The sequence below is a fragment of the Palaemon carinicauda genome, chromosome 31 (genome assembly GCF_036898095.1).
Source record: "Palaemon carinicauda isolate YSFRI2023 chromosome 31, ASM3689809v2, whole genome shotgun sequence".
Lineage (NCBI taxonomy): Eukaryota > Metazoa > Arthropoda > Malacostraca > Decapoda > Palaemonidae > Palaemon > Palaemon carinicauda.
The window spans coordinates 67150309-67169360 of NC_090755.1; the positions used below are offsets into that span (position 1 = coordinate 67150309).

General features: G+C 36.2%; 1 protein-coding gene and 11 non-coding genes across 12 annotated transcripts in view; 9 read left to right on the forward strand and 3 right to left on the reverse strand.

The window, feature by feature from the left end:
• LOC137625006 (uncharacterized) overlaps positions 1-19052 on the reverse strand; it is a 214039-nt gene that overhangs the window by 102611 nt on the left and 92376 nt on the right. The gene's annotated exons all lie outside the window — the stretch shown is intronic.
• Positions 5337-5409, forward strand: TRNAR-ACG (transfer RNA arginine (anticodon ACG)). The gene has a single exon. It is a non-coding gene; the product is annotated as a tRNA-Arg (tRNA).
• On the forward strand, positions 6166-6238 carry TRNAR-ACG (transfer RNA arginine (anticodon ACG)). Its single transcript has one exon. It is a non-coding gene; the product is annotated as a tRNA-Arg (tRNA).
• On the forward strand, positions 6715-6787 carry TRNAR-ACG (transfer RNA arginine (anticodon ACG)). The gene has a single exon. It is a non-coding gene; the product is annotated as a tRNA-Arg (tRNA).
• TRNAR-ACG (transfer RNA arginine (anticodon ACG)) lies at positions 7165-7237 on the forward strand. The gene has a single exon. It is a non-coding gene; the product is annotated as a tRNA-Arg (tRNA).
• TRNAR-ACG (transfer RNA arginine (anticodon ACG)) lies at positions 7713-7785 on the forward strand. Its single transcript has one exon. It is a non-coding gene; the product is annotated as a tRNA-Arg (tRNA).
• TRNAR-ACG (transfer RNA arginine (anticodon ACG)) lies at positions 8163-8235 on the forward strand. The gene has a single exon. It is a non-coding gene; the product is annotated as a tRNA-Arg (tRNA).
• TRNAR-ACG (transfer RNA arginine (anticodon ACG)) lies at positions 9486-9558 on the reverse strand. Its single transcript has one exon. It is a non-coding gene; the product is annotated as a tRNA-Arg (tRNA).
• On the reverse strand, positions 9979-10051 carry TRNAR-ACG (transfer RNA arginine (anticodon ACG)). Its single transcript has one exon. It is a non-coding gene; the product is annotated as a tRNA-Arg (tRNA).
• Positions 16446-16518, forward strand: TRNAR-ACG (transfer RNA arginine (anticodon ACG)). Its single transcript has one exon. It is a non-coding gene; the product is annotated as a tRNA-Arg (tRNA).
• TRNAR-ACG (transfer RNA arginine (anticodon ACG)) lies at positions 17429-17501 on the forward strand. Its single transcript has one exon. It is a non-coding gene; the product is annotated as a tRNA-Arg (tRNA).
• On the forward strand, positions 18506-18578 carry TRNAR-ACG (transfer RNA arginine (anticodon ACG)). Its single transcript has one exon. It is a non-coding gene; the product is annotated as a tRNA-Arg (tRNA).

A 19052-nucleotide genomic window follows, 5' to 3' on the forward strand; every position in this document is an offset into this window, starting at 1 on the left:
CTAATGCTTGAGGTAAGGGAGCTGAAAAGAGGTCAAAGAACTTCTAATGCTAGAGGTGTGGGCGCTAAAAAGAAGTCTAAAAACTTCTAATGCTAGAGGTGTGGGAGCTAAAAAGAGGTCAAAGAACTTCTAATGCTACAGGTGTGTGAGCTAAAAAGAGGTCAAAGAACTTCTAATGCTAGAGGTGTGGGAGCTAAAAAGAGGCCAAAGAACTTCTAATGCTAGAGGTGTGGGAGCTAAAAAGAAGTCAAAGAACTTCTAATGCTAGAGGTGTGGGAGCTAAAAAGAGGTCAAAGAACTTCTAATGCTAGAGGTGTGGGAGCTAAAAAGAAGTCAAAGAACTTCTAATGCTAGAGGTGTGGGAGCTAAAAAGAGGTCAAAGAACTTCTAATGCTAGAGGTGTGGGAACTAAAAAGAGGTCAAAGAACCTCTAATGTTAGAGGTGTGAGAGCTAAAAAGAGGTCAAAGAACTTCTAATGCAAGGGGTGGGGGAGCTAAAAAGAGGTCAAAGAACTTCTAATGCAAGGGGTGTGGGAGCTAAAAAGAGGTCAAAGAACTTCAAATGCAAAGGGTGTGGGAGCTAAAAAGAGGTCAAAGAACTTCTAATGCAAGGGGTGGGGGAGCTAAAAAGAGGTCAAAGAACTTCTAATGCAAGGGGTGGGGAAGCTAAAAAGAGGTCAAAGAACTTCTAATGCAAGGGGTGTGGGAGCTAAAAACAGGTCAAAGAACTTCTAATGCAATGGGGTGTGGGAGCTAAATAGAGGTCAAACAACTTCTAATGCAAGGGGTGGGGGAGCTGAAAAGAGGTCAAAGAACTTCTAATGGAAGGGGTGGGGAAGCTAAAAAGAGGGCAAAGAACTTCTAATGCAAGGGGTGGGGAAGCTAAAAAGAGGTCAAAGAACTTCTAATGCAAAGGGTGTGGGAGTTAAAAAGAGGTCAAAGAACTTCTAATGCAAGGGGTGGGGAAGCTAAAAAGAGGTCAAAGAACTTCTAATGCAAGGGGTGTGGGAGCTAAAAAGAGTTCAAAGAACTTCTAATGCAAGGGGTGGGGGAGCTAAAAAGAGGTCAAAGAAATTCTAATGCTAGAGGTGTGGCAGCTAAAAAGAGGTCAAAGAACTTCTAATGCAAGGGGTGTGGGAGCTAAAAAGAGGTCAAAGAACTTCTAATGCAAGGGGTGGGGGAGCTAAAAAGAGGTCAAAGAACTTCTAATGCAAGGGGTGGGGGAGCTAAAAAGAGGTCAAAGAACTTCTAATGCTAGAAGTGTGGGAGCTAAAAAGAGGTCAAAGAACTTCTAATGCAAGGGGTGTGGGAGCTAAAAAGAGGTCAAAGAACGTCTAATGCAAGGGGTGTGGGAGCTAAAAAGAAGTCAAAGAACTTCTAATGCTAGAGGTGTGGGAGCTAAAAAGAGGTCAAAGAACTTCTAATGCTAGAGGTGTGGGAACTAAAAAGAGGTCAAAGAACCTCTAATGCTAGAGGTGTGAGAGCTAAAAAGAGGTCAAAGAACTTCTAATGCAAGGGGTGGGGGAGCTAAAAAGAGGTCAAAGAACTTCAAATGCAAAGGGTGTGGGAGCTAAAAAGAGGTCAAAGAACTTCTAATGCAAGGGGTGGGGGAGCTAAAAAGAGGTCAAAGAACTTCTAATGCAAGGGGTGGGGAAGCTAAAAAGAGGTCAAAGAACTTCTAATGCAAGGGGTGTGGGAGCTAAAAACAGGTCAAAGAACTTCTAATGCAATGGGGTGTGGGAGCTAAATAGAGGTCAAACAACTTCTAATGCAAGGGGTGGGGGAGCTGAAAAGAGGTCAAAGAACTTCTAATGCAAGGGGTGGGGAAGCTAAAAAGAGGGCAAAGAACTTCTAATGCAAGGGGTGGGGAAGCTAAAAAGAGGTCAAAGAACTTCTAATGCAAGGGGTGTGGGAGTTAAAAAGAGGTCAAAGAACTTCTAATGCAAGGGGTGGGGAAGCTAAAAAGAGGTCAAAGAACTTCTAATGCAAGGGGTGTGGGAGCTAAAAAGAGTTCAAAGAACTTCTAATGCAAGGGGTGGGGGAGCTAAAAAGAGGTCAAAGAAATTCTAATGCTAGAGGTGTGGCAGCTAAAAAGAGGTCAAAGAACTTCTAATGCAAGGGGTGTGGGAGCTAAAAAGAGGTCAAAGAACTTCTAATGCAAGGGGTGGGGGAGCTAAAAAGAGGTCAAAGAACTTCTAATGCTAGAAGTGTGGGAGCTAAAAAGAGGTCAAAGAACTTCTAATGCAAGGGGTGTGGGAGCTAAAAAGAGGTCAAAGAACTTCTAATGCAAGGGGTGTGGGAGCTAAAAAGAGGTCAAAGAACTTCTAATGCAAGGGGTGTGGGAGCTAAAAAGAGGTCAAAGAACTTCTAATGCAAGGGGTGTGGGGGCTAAAAAGAGGTCAAAGAACTTCTAATGCAAGGGGTGTGGGAGCTAAAAAGAGGTCAAAGAACTTCTAATGCAAGGGGTGGGGGAGCTAAAAAGAGGTCAAAGAACTTCAAATGCAAGGGGTGGGGATGCTAAAAAGAGGTCAAATAACTTCTAATGCAAGGGGTGTGGGAGCTAAAAAGAGGTCAAAGAACTTCTAATGCAAGGGGTGTGGGAGCTAAAAAGAGGTCAAAGAACTTCTAATGCAAGGGGTGTGGGAGCTAAAAAGAGGTCAAAGCACTTCTAATGCAAGGGGTGGGGGAGCTAAACAGAGGTCAAAGAACTTCTAATGCAAGGGGTGGGGGATAGATGTCGCCAGTAAGGGTTTGGGGAAGGCGCGGCGGAGTCTGTGTTCTTTCTGATGCGTAAACTTAATTAAATACAAGTAAAAACAGGGCATTAAAGACGTATTATAAATACTAAACTCTTTCTTATCCTGACAGCACAAATGAAATCTTACAAGTTCCAACATGTAACTAAGCGCTCCCGAAACACGAGTCAACCTTTTACTTCTGCTTGGAGGATATCCTCGCAAGTAAAAGGTAATCATTATGAATATGGAAAGAAAGATTTGCTTATACTTTTACCTTTTGCTTCAGAGAATTACCTTGTACTTCTACCTTATGCTTACAAGGATATCCTTTATTTTTATGAATACCTCCCATTGAAGCTGTATTCTCAAGTTAAAGAATGGCTTAGCTATATCAATGGACTGGTCACTTATACATTCAACGCTTAAATAATTTACGAGGTCTTCAAAAGCTACTCTGAATATATTTCAGCTCTGTGGGGAGACGGTAGCACAAAACTCAGGCCATCAAGGTGTTGAGTCAATATTGCATAGCAAACATCAGTCTGTGTATTGGTATGGGATGGAGCCACACGTAATGTTCTAGAGGTCTACATGTAGGACATGCTATCGGAATTCACCATCTCAACAATGGGAACCATTCATTCCCACCAGTTTATCCTTTTCAGAAATCCAGCAAGATAATAAATACTATTTAGCATACGCAGACAGATTGACAAGGTGGTTGGAACTGTTGCAATTTGTGACATCATAAAATATCATCCTCGTATTGTGGAGGTTTGTCCGTTGGAGTACCCCTGAGGAGATCCCATGGAGGAACGAACTTGGGGTAACAAAAATATCTTATAAACGATAGGGGTGTAAATGTATATTTCATCAGCTCAATACCCTAATTGAAAGAGCAGGCCATGGCGGTTTTATGTTTGCTAAGCGTATAAGGGACAATGTTAGGGATAATGGTAGGCTAGACACTGGTGCCATAGCTAAAGCCCTTATACAATACAGAAATAATCCCCAGGAGAGGTAACCTCAAGTCCCAAGCGTAATTAACATTGGGAGGGAGTTACAGTACAATCCCATAGGCAAATGAATTCTTGCTTTTGGATAATCTTTGAATGACAAGAATACGAGAGAGAAAAGGCTATGATCAACCCTTCACTGTAACTGTAAGAATTACGACTTGCATGTACGACAGTTTCCGTATCTACGTATAGACATTTAAGTTCTCGTACGGGATGTAGTCAGTACGAAATGGGATCAATTGAGAGTGGAAATAGTCTCCCATATAGACGTTGTCTAATCAAAATATATGGGACTAGCAAGATTTCCATGAAGAATCAACACCACCATAAATACCTAACAACAAAGAAACAGTGCCCTACTAGAGAAGCAGCCAAGGAATTGCCACATACTCAATACCAGAAGGCAAATGCTATAGCTACGGCAGGCCACTATACCTTGGTAGACATAGTTCAAGGTCAATGAAATGTCCAGCTTGGATGAAGGACTATGAAGATATAATATAAGTACATTTAGTTTGATGAACTATGGACTATGAAGACAGAATATAAATGATTTTGTTTGTTGAACCATTGTTAAATTCACATCGACTAACCATTCTTTTGCTGACAATTTATCATTTTGCCTGTTCTTGATTTTTATGCTTGTTTCTAAATTTTTAGCATAATTGTGTGTTGTAGTTATCCATAGCTTAGGGGATTAGGATAAATATCTTCATGATGACCAATGCATTATGTAGCTCTGCCTGCACCAATATATAGGCACAAATGCTAGCCATATCTCTGCATCTCTAATAAACAATCAACACGGCAATAATGCCACTTAATTACCACACCCACAGAGTATCCTATACTTAATTACAAATGAAGAGCTAATTAAACCACTTACATTGTGAGGTACCCCCTTGCACCCTGCTTGATGATTGAACCGCCTGTGACTTTAAGACAGCTTCGACTATCACAGGCACTGTGGCGCAACGAATGACACATCCGAATACAGACCATGATTCCAGGCTCAAAACTTGGTAGGGTTGATTTTTAAGCTTTTGACTAAAGAGAGGTATCTACGATTTAACCAAAACTGTTTAAATTACCGTATCTTTTAATGGCGATAAAGGTTTCTGAACTATTCCTAGGCATTGCATAAACAAAAGGAATACTTTGCTATTAGCATTTATTCAATCAAGAAAACTCTGAAAAACAGTAATTCAGAAAGGGCCATATTCAACATGGCGCCTCCGGAAAAGAAATAGAGAATGGTTATGAGAGAGAGAGAGAGAGAGAGAGAGAGAGAGAGAGAGAGAGAGAGAGAGAGAGAGAGAGAGAGAGAGAGAATTTTAGTTACAATGATGAAGAGTCAGCTGGCCTAACTGATTATGTTTTGTGAAAAATGCTAAGAGAATGATGAGCAAAAATCCCAGTTTCAGAAACAACATTGAATCAAGCTAAGATACGTCTTTTTATCTTTTTTGCTTAATCTGCAATACTTAAGACAATTTATATATGCATTTCTCAAACCCTTGCACCAGGTTAAAAAAAAATTCAATGGCCTACTGCTCTTGAGGCAACATCTATTTTCACAGGCCTTGTGGCGCAACGGATAACGCGTCTGACTACGGATCAGAAGATTCCAGGTTCGAATCCTGGCAAGGTCGGGTTGAAACGATTTTGGTGTTCCTGTGGTTCGAAACGCGATAAAGGAATGAAGAAGGTTTTTGAAGGTTGGAAGGCGAAAAGTTTTTTGAAAGAGCGGGGAGGAAGGATTTTTAAAGGAGGGAGTGAGGAAGATTTTTTTTTTTTTAAGGAGGGAGTGAGGAAAATTTTTGAAGGAGGGGAGGTTAGAAAGGTTTTTTGAAGGAGGGAGTTAGGAAGATTTTTCTCATAGCAAGGTCGACTTTTAAGCTTTTCAATGACAAGAGACTGGGTATGGTGCAAATCAAACGTTATGATTTGACCAAATCAATTTAAATTCAAGTGATATTTCATTTGAAATGTTTTTTTATCGTATTAGAGTATCCAAGAAACATATTCATAACATAATACCGTGTAGTATCTGAAGGTTAGAAAAATAAAGACACTTTGGTCGGCCAATAAAGAATAAAGAGATGGTTACAATGAGAGAGAATATAAAATAACGAATTTAAAAATATATATATATTTCCTAAACGAAAAAGATTTTTCATTAGAGAAACAAAGTAGGTGTTCATGTTAATGTCTCCCTAAATATAAAAAAGGAATATAGCATATACTTAATTTCATTAATAACTATGAATACATTTTGTAAAAAATTTTCTTATCCCCTGATGGTTAAATGATAAATTATATCACTTCAAAGTAAATTATTTTCCAAAATCAATACACCCCTATTAATTATTCAAAGAAATCTCAACTAAAAACTAATAATTTTCACAGGCCTTGTGGCGCAACGGATAACGCGTCTGACTACGGATCAGAAGATTCCAGGTTCGAATCCTGGCAAGGTCGATTTCTAAGCTTTTGACTGATAAGAAACATGAAGTCAATCTAGGTTTCATAAAGATTTGAAGAATGCAATATAAATTACATTTACTCTAAATCATGATATGTTTCTATATTTAAAAGTATTACAGAAACAAAGGGTACTCATAGCAACTGCATTACAATAAGATTAAGACAATTAGCCAAGGACAAGTATACAAGAATTCTGCAGGTGATCTGTTCAACAGAATCTTTATACTGTAAGGAACTGGAGTTAAAACAAGAGTTTAACACGAACTGAGAAAATAAATAGCAATTAAATTGCTGCTCAGAAAGTTTGAGGAGTCCTTCAAAAGATATTTTGAGTAAATTCAGATATGCTTACTAGCTATACAAGAAATTAGATTGTTTGGAAATATGAATCTTTTTTTTTTTTCAAACCATTCACCAAGAAATAGTCCTTACAAAGCACTCTTGGCCAAAAAAAACTGCTTGTTTTCACAGGCCTTGTGGCGCAACGGATAACGCGTCTGACTACGGATCAGAAGATTCCAGGTTCGAATCCTGGCAAGGTCGATTTCTACGCTTTTGACTGATAAGAAACATGAAACTAATTTAGGTTATATAAAGAGTCGATGAATGTGATACAAATTACATGATATGTTTCTATATTTAAAAGTATTACAGGTGATCTGTTCAACGGAATCTTTTAAATTGTAAGGAACTAGAGTTAAAACAAGAATATACCACGAACTGAGAAAATAAGTATCAATTAAATTGCTGCTCAAATTTTGCAAGTCCTTCAAAAGACATTTTGAGTAAATTCAGATATGCTTACTAGCTATACAAGAAATTAGATTGTTTCGAAATATGAATTTTTTTTTTCAAACCATTCACCAAGAAATAGTTCTTACAAAGCACTCTTGACCAAAAAAAAACTGCTTGTTTTCACAGGCCTTGTGGCGCAACGGATAACGCGTCTGACTACGGATCAGAAGATTCCAGGTTCGAATCCTGGCAAGGTCGATTTCTAAGCTTTTGACTGATAAGAAACATGAAGTCAATCTAGGTTTCATAAAGATTTGAAGAATGCAATATAAATTACATTTACTCTAAATCATGATATGTTTCTATATTTAAAAGTATTACAGAAACAAAGGGTACTCATAGCAACTGCATTACAATAAGATTAAGACAATTAGCCAAGGACAAGTATACAAGAATTCTGCAGGTGATCTGTTCAACAGAATCTTTATACTGTAAGGAACTGGAGTTAAAACAAGAGTTTAACACGAACTGAGAAAATAAATAGCAATTAAATTGCTGCTCAGAAAGTTTGAGGAGTCCTTCAAAAGATATTTTGAGTAAATTCAGATATGCTTACTAGCTATACAAGAAATTAGATTGTTTGGAAATATGAATCTTTTTTTTTTTCAAACCATTCACCAAGAAATAGTCCTTACAAAGCACTCTTGACCAAAAAAAACTGCTTGTTTTCACAGGCCTTGTGGCGCAACGGATAACGCGTCTGACTACGGATCAGAAGATTCCAGGTTCGAATCCTGGCAAGGTCGATTTCTACGCTTTTGACTGATAAGAAACATGAAACTAATTTAGGTTATATAAAGAGTCGATGAATGTGATACAAATTACATGATATGTTTCTATATTTAAAAGTATTACAGGTGATCTGTTCAACGGAATCTTTTAAATTGTAAGGAACTAGAGTTAAAACAAGAATATACCACGAACTGAGAAAATAAGTATCAATTAAATTGCTGCTCAAATTTTGCAAGTCCTTCAAAAGACATTTTGAGTAAATTCAGATATGCTTACTAGCTATACAAGAAATTAGATTGTTTCGAAATATGAATTTTTTTTTTCAAACCATTCACCAAGAAATAGTTCTTACAAAGCACTCTTGACCAAAAAAAAACTGCTTGTTTTCACAGGCCTTGTGGCGCAACGGATAACGCGTCTGACTACGGATCAGAAGATTCCAGGTTCGAATCCTGGCAAGGTCGACTTCTAAGCTTTTGACTGATAAGAAACATGAAGTCAATCTAGGTTTCATAAAGATTCGAAGAATGCAATATAAATTACATTTACTCTAAATCATGATTTGTTTTCCTTATTCAAATGCATTAATAAAATAAGGTGTACTCTTAGTAATTGCATTATGATTTAATTAAAGAATATTAGCATAAAACATGCACACAGACATACTATGCGTGTTATATATCTGAAAGAAACTTTTGACTTATTAGGGCTTGAAATGAATCAAGAGTATCCTGTTTTCTGATAAATTAAATATTAAAAATTTGGCGAGCCCTTCAAAAGCTATATATACATTTCAGGGTTTATAAATTCTATTTTACAGGAAATTCAATCGTTACGAAGTACATTTACTCGAATCATTTCACAAAAAAAAAAAAAAAAAAAAAAAAAAAAAAAAAAAAAAACTGGACTAAAGCAGAGTTCGTTTTCACAGGCTTTCTAGCACAACAAATAATACGTCTGACTATAGATAAGTAGATACCAGGTTGGAATCAGGGTGGGTTGGACTTGAAGGCTTTTAACTGATAAAGAGGCTTGGAAATAATGCAGGGCTATGTAATGAATTGACCAAATCACAAAAATTACCGGTGATATTCAATGGTGAAATGTTCCTCTTTGTTTTTAATCATATTGTAGATGATAAATCTGAATCACTGTTCATGTCTTACAAAAATGATCAAACAAGGATGATGGATATCCTTAATATTAACCATGACTTTAAATTAACTTCAGATAAATCTTATCTCTGCTTTAGTACCGAGTTGTTGTTGTTGTTGTTGTTGTTGTGTGTTTTTGTTTTTTTGTTTTTTTTTTGTGTGTGTGAAATGGTTTGAGAAAATTTACTTCGTAACAATTGAATTTCCTGTAAAACAGAATTTAGAAATCTCTGAAATGTATATATAGCTTTTGAAGGGCTCGCCAAATTTTTAATATTTAATTTATCAGAAAGCAGGATACTCTTGATTCATTTCAAGCCATTTTAAGTCAAAAGTTTTTTCAGATATATAACATGTATAATATGTCTGTGCATGTCTTATGGTAATATTCTTTAATTAAATCATAATGCAATTACTAAGAGTACACCTAATTTCATTAATGCATTTGAATAAGGAAAAAAAATCATGATTTAGAGTAAATGTAATTTATATTGCCTTCTTCAAATCTTTATGAAACCTAGATTGACTTCATGTTTCTTATCAGTCAAAAGCTTAGAAATCGACCTTGCCAGGATTCGAACCTGGAATCTTCTGATCCGTAGTCAGACGCGTTATCCGTTGCGCCACAAGGCCTGTGAAAACAAGAAGTGTTTTTGGTCAAGAGTGCTTTGTAAGGACTATTTCTTGGTGAATGGTTTGAAAAAAAAAATCATATTTTGAAACCCTTAATTTCCTGTGTAACTAGTAAGCATATCTGAATTTACTCAAAATATCTTTTGAAGGACTCGCAAACTTGTTGAGCAGCAATTTAATTGATATTTATTTTCTCAGTTCGTGGTATACTCTTGTTTTAACTCTAGTTCCTTACAATTTAAAAGATTCGGTTGAACAGATCACCTGCAGAATGCTTGTCCTTGGCTAATTGTCATTGTTTCTGTAATACATTTAAATATAACCATGATTTAGAGTAAATGTAATTTTGTATCGCATTCATCAATTCTTTATATGACCTAAATTAATTTCATGTTTCTTATGAGTCAACAGCGTAGAAAACGACCGTGCCAGGATTCGAACCTGGAATCTTCTGATCCGTAGTCAGACGCGTTATCCGTTGCGCCACAAGGCCTGTGAAAACGGAGCGTGTTTTGGTCGAAAGTTCTTTGAATGATTTTTCCTGGGTGATTGATCAAGAATTATCTGGCAAAGGGTATGATAAAATGTATCCCAAAATGCTGAAGTAGCTTTCAAATTGCTTCTCTAAGTAATCCAACTCAAATATAAGTCATGACACCACTAATAGGCTAGATGGAGTTGGCCGAAAGCTATTTCAGAAGGAAGGGCAACCTCTGGCGCGGCGGAAAAACCCGTAAGTTCAATGCCCAAAATGCTGAAGTAGCTTTCAAATTGCTTCTCTAAGTAATCCAACTCAAATATAAGTCATGACACCACTAATAGGCTAGATGGAGTTGGCCGAAAGCTATTTCAGAAGGAAGGGCAACCTCTGGCGCGGCGGAAAAACCCGTAAGTTTAATGCCCAAAATGCTGAAGTAGCTTTCAAATTACTTCTTTAAGTAATCCAACTCAAATATAAGTCATGAGTTATAATAAGACATTCATGAAGTACTGATGACATTTGAATTGAGATGAAAATAAAATAGAAAAGAGGAGGGAAGGAAGAAGGATCGTGGGAACCAAGCCTGCAATAATGGATGTAGGCAAAACCCACCTGATGAGCCCCTTGGTAAGGGCGAAACCCTTTTGTATGTCACTCTGGTAATAATATGTATGAAATAATTCATATATATAAGTATATTGCCTACAACCCACCTGATGAGCCCTTTGGTAAGGGCGAAATCCTTTTTGTATGTCACTCTGGTAATAGTATGTATGAAATAATTCATATATATAAGTATATATATATATATATAAGTATATATATATATATATATATATATATATATATATATATATATATATATATATATATATATATATATATATTTATATATATATATATATATATATATATATATATATATATATTATATATATATATATATATATATATATATATATATTCATGGATATTGGCACACAAACTCAAGACACACATGAAGGCCCACACCACCATATAGATTATCTGTATAGCTTTTACCTGAAGGGAGTGTGTAATCAGAATCCCGTTGACTTTCGACTGTTGGCCATCAGAGGGCTCTTTTTACAGCTTCAACTATTCTAAGCCGTATTTGATGGAACCTACATTGTTCAAAACTCAAGTGACTACGGCCGGCTCATAATATCTGAAGCTGTAAGCATCACCCACCAAAGGCCAGCTCTCAACATTCAATGGGATTCTGATTATACGCTCTCTTCTAGCAGAAAGCCGTATAGATAATCTCTGTGGTGATGTGTGGGCTGAGTGTGTGCTAGATTATGTGGGCACATGTGTATAATATATATATATATATATATATATATATATATATATATATATATATATATATATATATATATATATATATATATATATATATATATATATATATATATATATATATATATATATATATATATATATATATATATATATATATATATATATATATATATATATATATATATATATATAATGTATATATAGCCTAAAATAGGATACAATGTATAAGTTAAAACATAGTATGATGAATATTTAAAACAGAAAATTTAAAATGAACATACAAAAACTTTATGAAATAAAATAATAAATGAACATAAAACTATAAAATCAATCTAAATACAAAATAAAAGATCAAAGCGCCAGCGCTATAAACTCACATGAAATAAAATTAAACAATTAATTCATACGTTGCCCGGCCCAGGTTTGGTTTTAGTTTGTGCTGGAATATTGCCTCCATTATTAGTAAGTCGAGGTTACTCTGCGAAGTGGCTAAGATGGAAAAATTCCCCTTGGACATTGGGTGGTCCTCACTTACGGAATGGTCTCTGATGGCTGAATGGGGTGGTTTTGCCATATAATTACCCGTTCTAGGTGAGCGACCGAGGGTGCTCAGATAATCTTGCACGGTAATGTCTTTCACTTTTTCTAATATACGATGCATTACAGCGATCACACTTATATTTATATATGACACCCGAAAAAAAATCATCTGAGACCCGGTCTTTAAATTTGAAAAATTTGATCATAGCATTTGAGGGGGAAAACACGATCTTCAATGATACCTGAGGATAAAATTCACGCACAATTCTACTGCAATGATTTCGTAATTTAAAACTGTGGGACCCCAGATATGGAATAGAAAAGAAGATATTTTTCCGAGGACCAATTAGTTTCCTTTCACAAGGTGGTAGCGTGAGTTTGCTTAGTGTTTTCCCTATATAAGTATCAGTAAAATTATACCGGAATCCATTGTTATAAAGTAGTTTTTTAATATACGTCAGTTCCTTATGAATGTTGAGGTAATTAGAGCAAAGGTTATACGCTCTATAAGTGAGAGTACAGATAAGATTTCTCTTATATTGTATAGGAATAAAAGAGGAGAATTTAGTGCATAAGCCTGTGAACGTTGGTTTCCTATAGACAGATGTGTTAAACCCAGTACCAAATTTATGAATGTTGATGTCAAGGAAAGATATGTTACCATCCATTTCCACTTCACTAGTAAAATTTATATTTTGGTGTTTGGAATTCAAATAGTTGGGCTACGAAATGATAAAAACGTGTCGTCGACATACCGTCTATAAAAAAGAGAGGTTTAAAATCAGTAGGGCATTCATTTAACCAGATGTTTTCATAATAGGCAAGAAAGGCATTTGCGAGACTAGGTCCCATAGGGCTACCCATAGCACAACCATCAACCTGTACATAAAACAGGATAGGAGACTCGGGGAGAACTACGCAATTTTTCCATCTTAGCCACTTCGCAGAGTAACCTCGACTTAGTAATAATAGAGGCAATATTCCAGCACAAACTAAAACCAAACCTGGGCCGGGCAACGTATGAATTAAATTGTGTTTAATTTTATTTCATGTGAGTTTATAGCGCTGGCGCTTTGATCTTTTATTTTGTATTTAGATTGATTTTATAGTTTTATGTTCATTTATTATTTTATTTCATAAAGTTTTTGTATGTTCATTTTAACTTTTCTGTTTTAAATATTCATCATACTATGTTTTAACTTATACATTGTATCCTATTTTAGGCTCTGATGATGGAAAAAGATTTTCCGAAAGCTAAGCAATAAAGATGTATATCATAACCCTGGTACTATTATTCGTATTGAAACTCCGCTTTCCACGGAATAAATCAATAGCTGATATATATATATATATATATATATATATATATATATATATATATATATATATATATATATATATATATATGTATGTATGTATGTATATGTATATATAATATATACATATATTTAATATATAATATAATATATAATATAATGTATATATATAATATATATATATATATATATATATATATATATATATATATATATATATATATATATATATAGGCTACAACCCTAGTTGGAAAAGCAGAATGTCATATGCCCAAGGGCTCCAACAGGGAAAATAGCCCTGTGAGGAAAAGTAATCAACAAAATCACAAATTTTAAGTAATTTGTATTTTTCCTAACAGTATTTACCTCGAACTACTCTCTTAGGAGTATCTGGGATTCTCCTCCCAACCGACCAGATTTTTGAGTAGTTTCCCCTATCTCCGTTTTCTCTAATGGGTCCCTCCGTGGCAGATGGATACTCGCCCTGAGGCGACCCGGGTCAGACTGCGAGAGCATGGACCAAGGTCTCGGTCGTCAGTAAGCTTTGGTAACTACAAGGCCCATAGAATAGAATAGGCCTTGGGTAACTATACATTCGAACTCCTGTAAGACACTCGGGGAAGGCTGGGCCGGCCATAACCCGAAAGTAGTTCGAGTTGAGTACTGTTAGTAAAAATACAAATTACTTAAAAATTTGTGATTTGTTGCAACACGGAGAACTTACCTCGAACTACTTTCTTAGGAGACTTATACCTTAGGAGGAGGGAGTGAACTTTCAGGTCGGGAGACCCGAAATGAAATTATCTGATAGAACCTAGATAGGAGGCTAGGTTCTGACTGACCACAAAAAACAGGATAGGAGACTCGGGGAGAACTACGCAAAAACCCCTTTATTTAGTGCTACTGTAACTCACCTCTTTATAATCTTCACCCGAGCATGGGCGTCTCCAACGATCAACTCTCACATGGGCGGAGGATAAGGAAAGGGAACAAGGGGAAGCAGGAAAGGGGGTAGTAAGGAGGAACTTGTGTCGCTTGGAATTACTTCCCACGGGCTTCCCCGGGGCTTCGACCTTAAACCTGTTGGAGAGCGGAAATGACCGTTCCGATGGAGAAGGAGTCAAGGGACTTCCTTGTACAGTCTCTTTATGACCTGTCTGAGCCAAAAGGAGATGGTGTTTCTGGACACCGCTTTCTTAACCGGGCCTGCGGAGACGAACAGACTCTTGATCTCAGGGCGAAGTCTGGCTGTCCTTTCTAGGTACTTTCTGACCGACCTGATCGAGCACAACAAGTCTTCGGGATTGTCCGAACGTGGGATTGCTGGGACCGAAAAGCTTTCGAACTGGGATCTCAGAAGGCAGGATTTTGGGTCTTGGCTACAAAGTCTAGGAAAACTTAAAACTCAAGTCTTTCCAACCCTTCGAGTGTGAGACCTCGTACGACAGTCCATGCAGCTCGCTGACTCGTTTGGCGGAAGCTAGGGCTAGGAGGAAGACCGTCTTCAGGGTAAGATCCTTATTGAGAATGTTCCTGAGCGGTTCAAGGGTGGCCTGGTAAGGAACTTGGGGACCCTGACTATGTCCCATTGCGGTACTCTGGAGGAAGGGGGGAACATGACTGTTCAAAACTCTTTATGAGCATAGAGATCTGCCGGGATGCTCCGAGATCGAGTCCTTTGAGGAGGAAGACTTGGCCCAGTGCGGCTCGAACTCCCTTAATCGCTGGGATGGATAATCCTAGGACATCCCTCAGGTGAACAAGGAAGTCTGCTATTTCGTGAATAGATACGTCCAGTGGCCTCAGGTTCTGGGCGGTGCACCACTTTACAAACGTAGCCCATTTCACCTGGTAGACTACAACTGATGATCTCTTAAGATAACCCGTCATCCTCGTGGCGGTCCTTGACCAGTACCTTTCCTTCCTCAACAACCGCTCGACAACCTCCAAGCGTGTAGCCGGAGGGACCGAGGATTTTCGTGGAATTTTTTGAAGTGGGGCTAACGGAGAAGGTCTTCCTTGTCTGGCAGCGGCCGCGGTGGGAGGATTGCTAACTCCTTCAGGTCTGCGAACCATTCTCTCTCCGGCCACCAGGGCGCTACCAAAGGCATCCGCAGGTTCTTTGACAGCCTGACTCAGTTGAGGACCTGTCTGACTGTTCCGAAGGGAGGGAAGGCGTATCTTCATTGGTATTTAAAGCACTAGCCTGATTTTAATAACTTTAAACACTTTTAATAATAATAATAATAATAATAATAATAGTAATAATAATAATACTAATAATAATAATAATTATAATAATAATAATAAAAATAATAATTTTAAGGAAACAATGTGTACTCTTAGTAACTGCATTACAATTAGGTTAAAGACTATTATATTAAGCATAATACATGCCTTCAGGGGTATATTGTACAGGTAAGAAAACTTTTGAATGGAACTTAGAATGTAGCAAGAGTGATACTACAAGCTGACAAAATAAATATCAAAAGAGTTGTTACTTTTTACAATTATATTGTTTCGAAGTACATTTTCTCAATCCATTTCACCCTGATTAATCATACAAAGATCTCAGGACTAAAACAGTTCGTTTTCAAAGGCCTTGTGGCTTAGCAAATGATACATTTAACTATAGAAAAGATTTCAGATTTAAACTATGGAAAATTCGACTTGTAAGTTTTAAACTCATAACAGGCTTGGATATAATGCACGTCTACACATTGATTTGAACACATCTTTATAAATACCAATGATATTTAATGATGAAATGTTCCTTTATAATTCAAAGTGTTTACAAAACCAAAAAGCAAATGCCACACATATAGAGGAATATTCTGCCGGTTTCTGTCCATTAGAAACAAAAGCAGATTGACAATGGAAGGGCATTACAGACTACACAAAGAGAAGGTTACAGTGAGGGTGGATATAAGATGGCATCGCAAAGCTAATCATTAACCAATAGTAAAATAAAGTTATTTCCTTCAAGAAAAACTTTTTTTTTTAATTCATAAAAGATGAATTGGAATCACTGTTTATATTTCATAATTATGTCCAAACAAGGATGCTAAACATTATTAATTTTAGGAATAACTTTAAATCCACATCAAATATATCATTATCTCGTGCTAATTTGATGAAGAATTTGATAATTTTGAGGAACGATATTTTTTCTCAAAACATTTCACCGAGAATAAGTGTTTAAAGAGAATTCTCAATTTATTTTCACAGGCCTTGTGGCGCAACGGATAACGCGTCTGACTACGGATCAGAAGATTCCAGGTTCGAATCCTGGCAAAGTCGACTTCTAAGCTTTTAAATGATAAGGAATATGAAGTCAATCTAGGTTATATAAAGTTAGATGGATGTAATGCAAATTAGTTCGCTCTTAATCATGAAATGCTTCAATTTTCAAATATTTTACATAGTGTTATTCTCTTATTATTATTATTACTTGCTAAGCTACAACCCTAGTTGCAAAAGCAGGATGCTATAAGCCCTGGGGCTCCAACAGGGAAAATAGCCCACTGAGAAAAGGAAACAAGGAAAAATAGAATATATAAAGAACGGTAACATTACAATAAATATTTCCCATATAAACTATAAAAACTTCAACAAAACAAGAGGAACAGAACTTAGATAGAACAATAGGCCCAAGTGAACCCTCAAGCAAGAGAACTCTAACCTAACACAGTGGAACACCATGGTAATCTAACCCAAGACAGTGGAACACCATGGTACAGAGGCTATGGCACTACCCAAGACTAAAGAACAATGGTTTCATTTGGAGAGTCCTCCTAGAGGAGTTACTTATCATAGCTAAAGAGTCTCTTCTACACTTACCAAGAGGAAAGTAGCCACTGACAAATTACAGTTATGGGTGAGTATTGGGACTAAAGAGAGAGAAGGTTATGAAGAAGATTAGAAAACTAGGAAAATAAATTATAAAATCATGTTAATTTCTCCAAAAAGGGCATATTTTATATCATAGAAAATAAACTGGAACCACTGTTCATTATAAAAAATCTTCAAACAAGGATGAAGGATATCCTGTAATTTCACCAACAACATTGAATCCATTTTAGATAAATCTTATTATCTCTTGTCAACATAATAAAGAAATAGATAATTTTGAAGTATGACGTTTTCTCAAACCATTTCACCCAGAATAATTGTTCAAATCACTCTCGACCGAAAGAAACAGGTTTTCACAGGCCTTGTGGCGCAACGGATAACGCGTCTGACTACGGATCAGAAGATTCCAGGTTCGAATCCTGGCAAGGTCGACTTCTAAGCTTTTGACCGAGAGAAGTCAATCTAGGTTCAATGAAGATTTCATAAATGCAATGCAAATTAAATATACTATTAAAAAGAGAATGTTTCCGTATTATAATGTATTAAGAAAAGTGTACTCTTACAATTAGGTCAAAGACATGCAGACGGGCATATTCTGCAGGTGAGCTGTTGGTAAGAAAACTTTTGAATGGGACTTACAATATAGCAAGAGTATACTACAATCTGACAAAATAAATATCAATAAAGTGGCCGCTGAAAAAGTTTGGAGTCCTTCAAAATTTAATTTTTACAAGAAGATATATTGTTTGGATATACATTTTCTCAATCCACTTCAGGCCTAAAACACAACTCGTTTTCACAGGGCCTTGCGGTACAGCAAATAATACATTTAACTATAGAAAAGAAGATTTTAGATTCAAATCATGGACAATTCGACTTGAAAGCTCTTAACTCATAACAGGCTAGGATATAATGCACGTCTACGCATTGATTTGAACACATCTCTATAAATACAAATGAGATTTAATGATGAAATGTTCCTTTATGATTCAAAGTGTTTAGAAAACCCAAAAGCAAATGCCACACATATAGAGGAATATTCTGCAGGTTCCTGTCGATCAGAAACAAAAGCACTGACTGTGGAAGGGCATTACAGACTACACAAAGAGAAGGTTACACTGAAGGTGGATATAAGGTGACGACGCTAAGTTAATAATTAACCAATAGTAAAATAAAGTTATTTCCTTCAAGAAAGGTTTTTTTTAAATCATATAAGATGAATTGGAATCAGTTTATATCTCATAAAAATCTTCAAACAAGGATGCTAAACATCATTAATTTTAAGAATAACTTTAAATCCACATCAAATATATCTCGTGCTGATTTGATGCAGAATTGGATAATTTTGAGGAACGATATTTTCTCTCAAACCATTTCATCCAGAATAAGTGTTTAAAGAGAACTTTCAAAACAAAACAAAACTTTTATTTTCACAGGCCTTGTGGCGCAACGGATAACGCGTCTGACTACGGATCAGAAGATTCCAGGTTCGAATCCTGGCAAGGTCGTTTTCTACACTTTTCAATGAGAAGTCGCTTGCAAATAATGCATGGCTATGTAATGAATTGACCAAATCTCTATAATTATCTGTGATATTTAATGGTGGGTGTTTCCCTATCTTTCAAAATGGTTTAAAAACAAATGCCACACATACAGAGGAATATTCTGCAAGGAGTCTGTCGGTTGGAAACAATAACACTCACTATGGATGGGTATTGCGGAATAAAGAGAGAGAGAATATTTTAAAGAACATCAAAATACTAGGAAAATATATAATCACTGATAAAATCAAGAAAGCCTTTTTTAAATCATAGAAAATAAACTGGAACCACTGATCATTTCTTATAAAAACGTTCAAACAAGGATCAAGGATATCCTGTAATCTTCTTATCTCTGGCTATCTTAATAAAGAATTCGATTACTTTGAGGTACGACATTTTCTCAAACCATTTCACCCAGAATAATTTTTCAAATCACTTTCG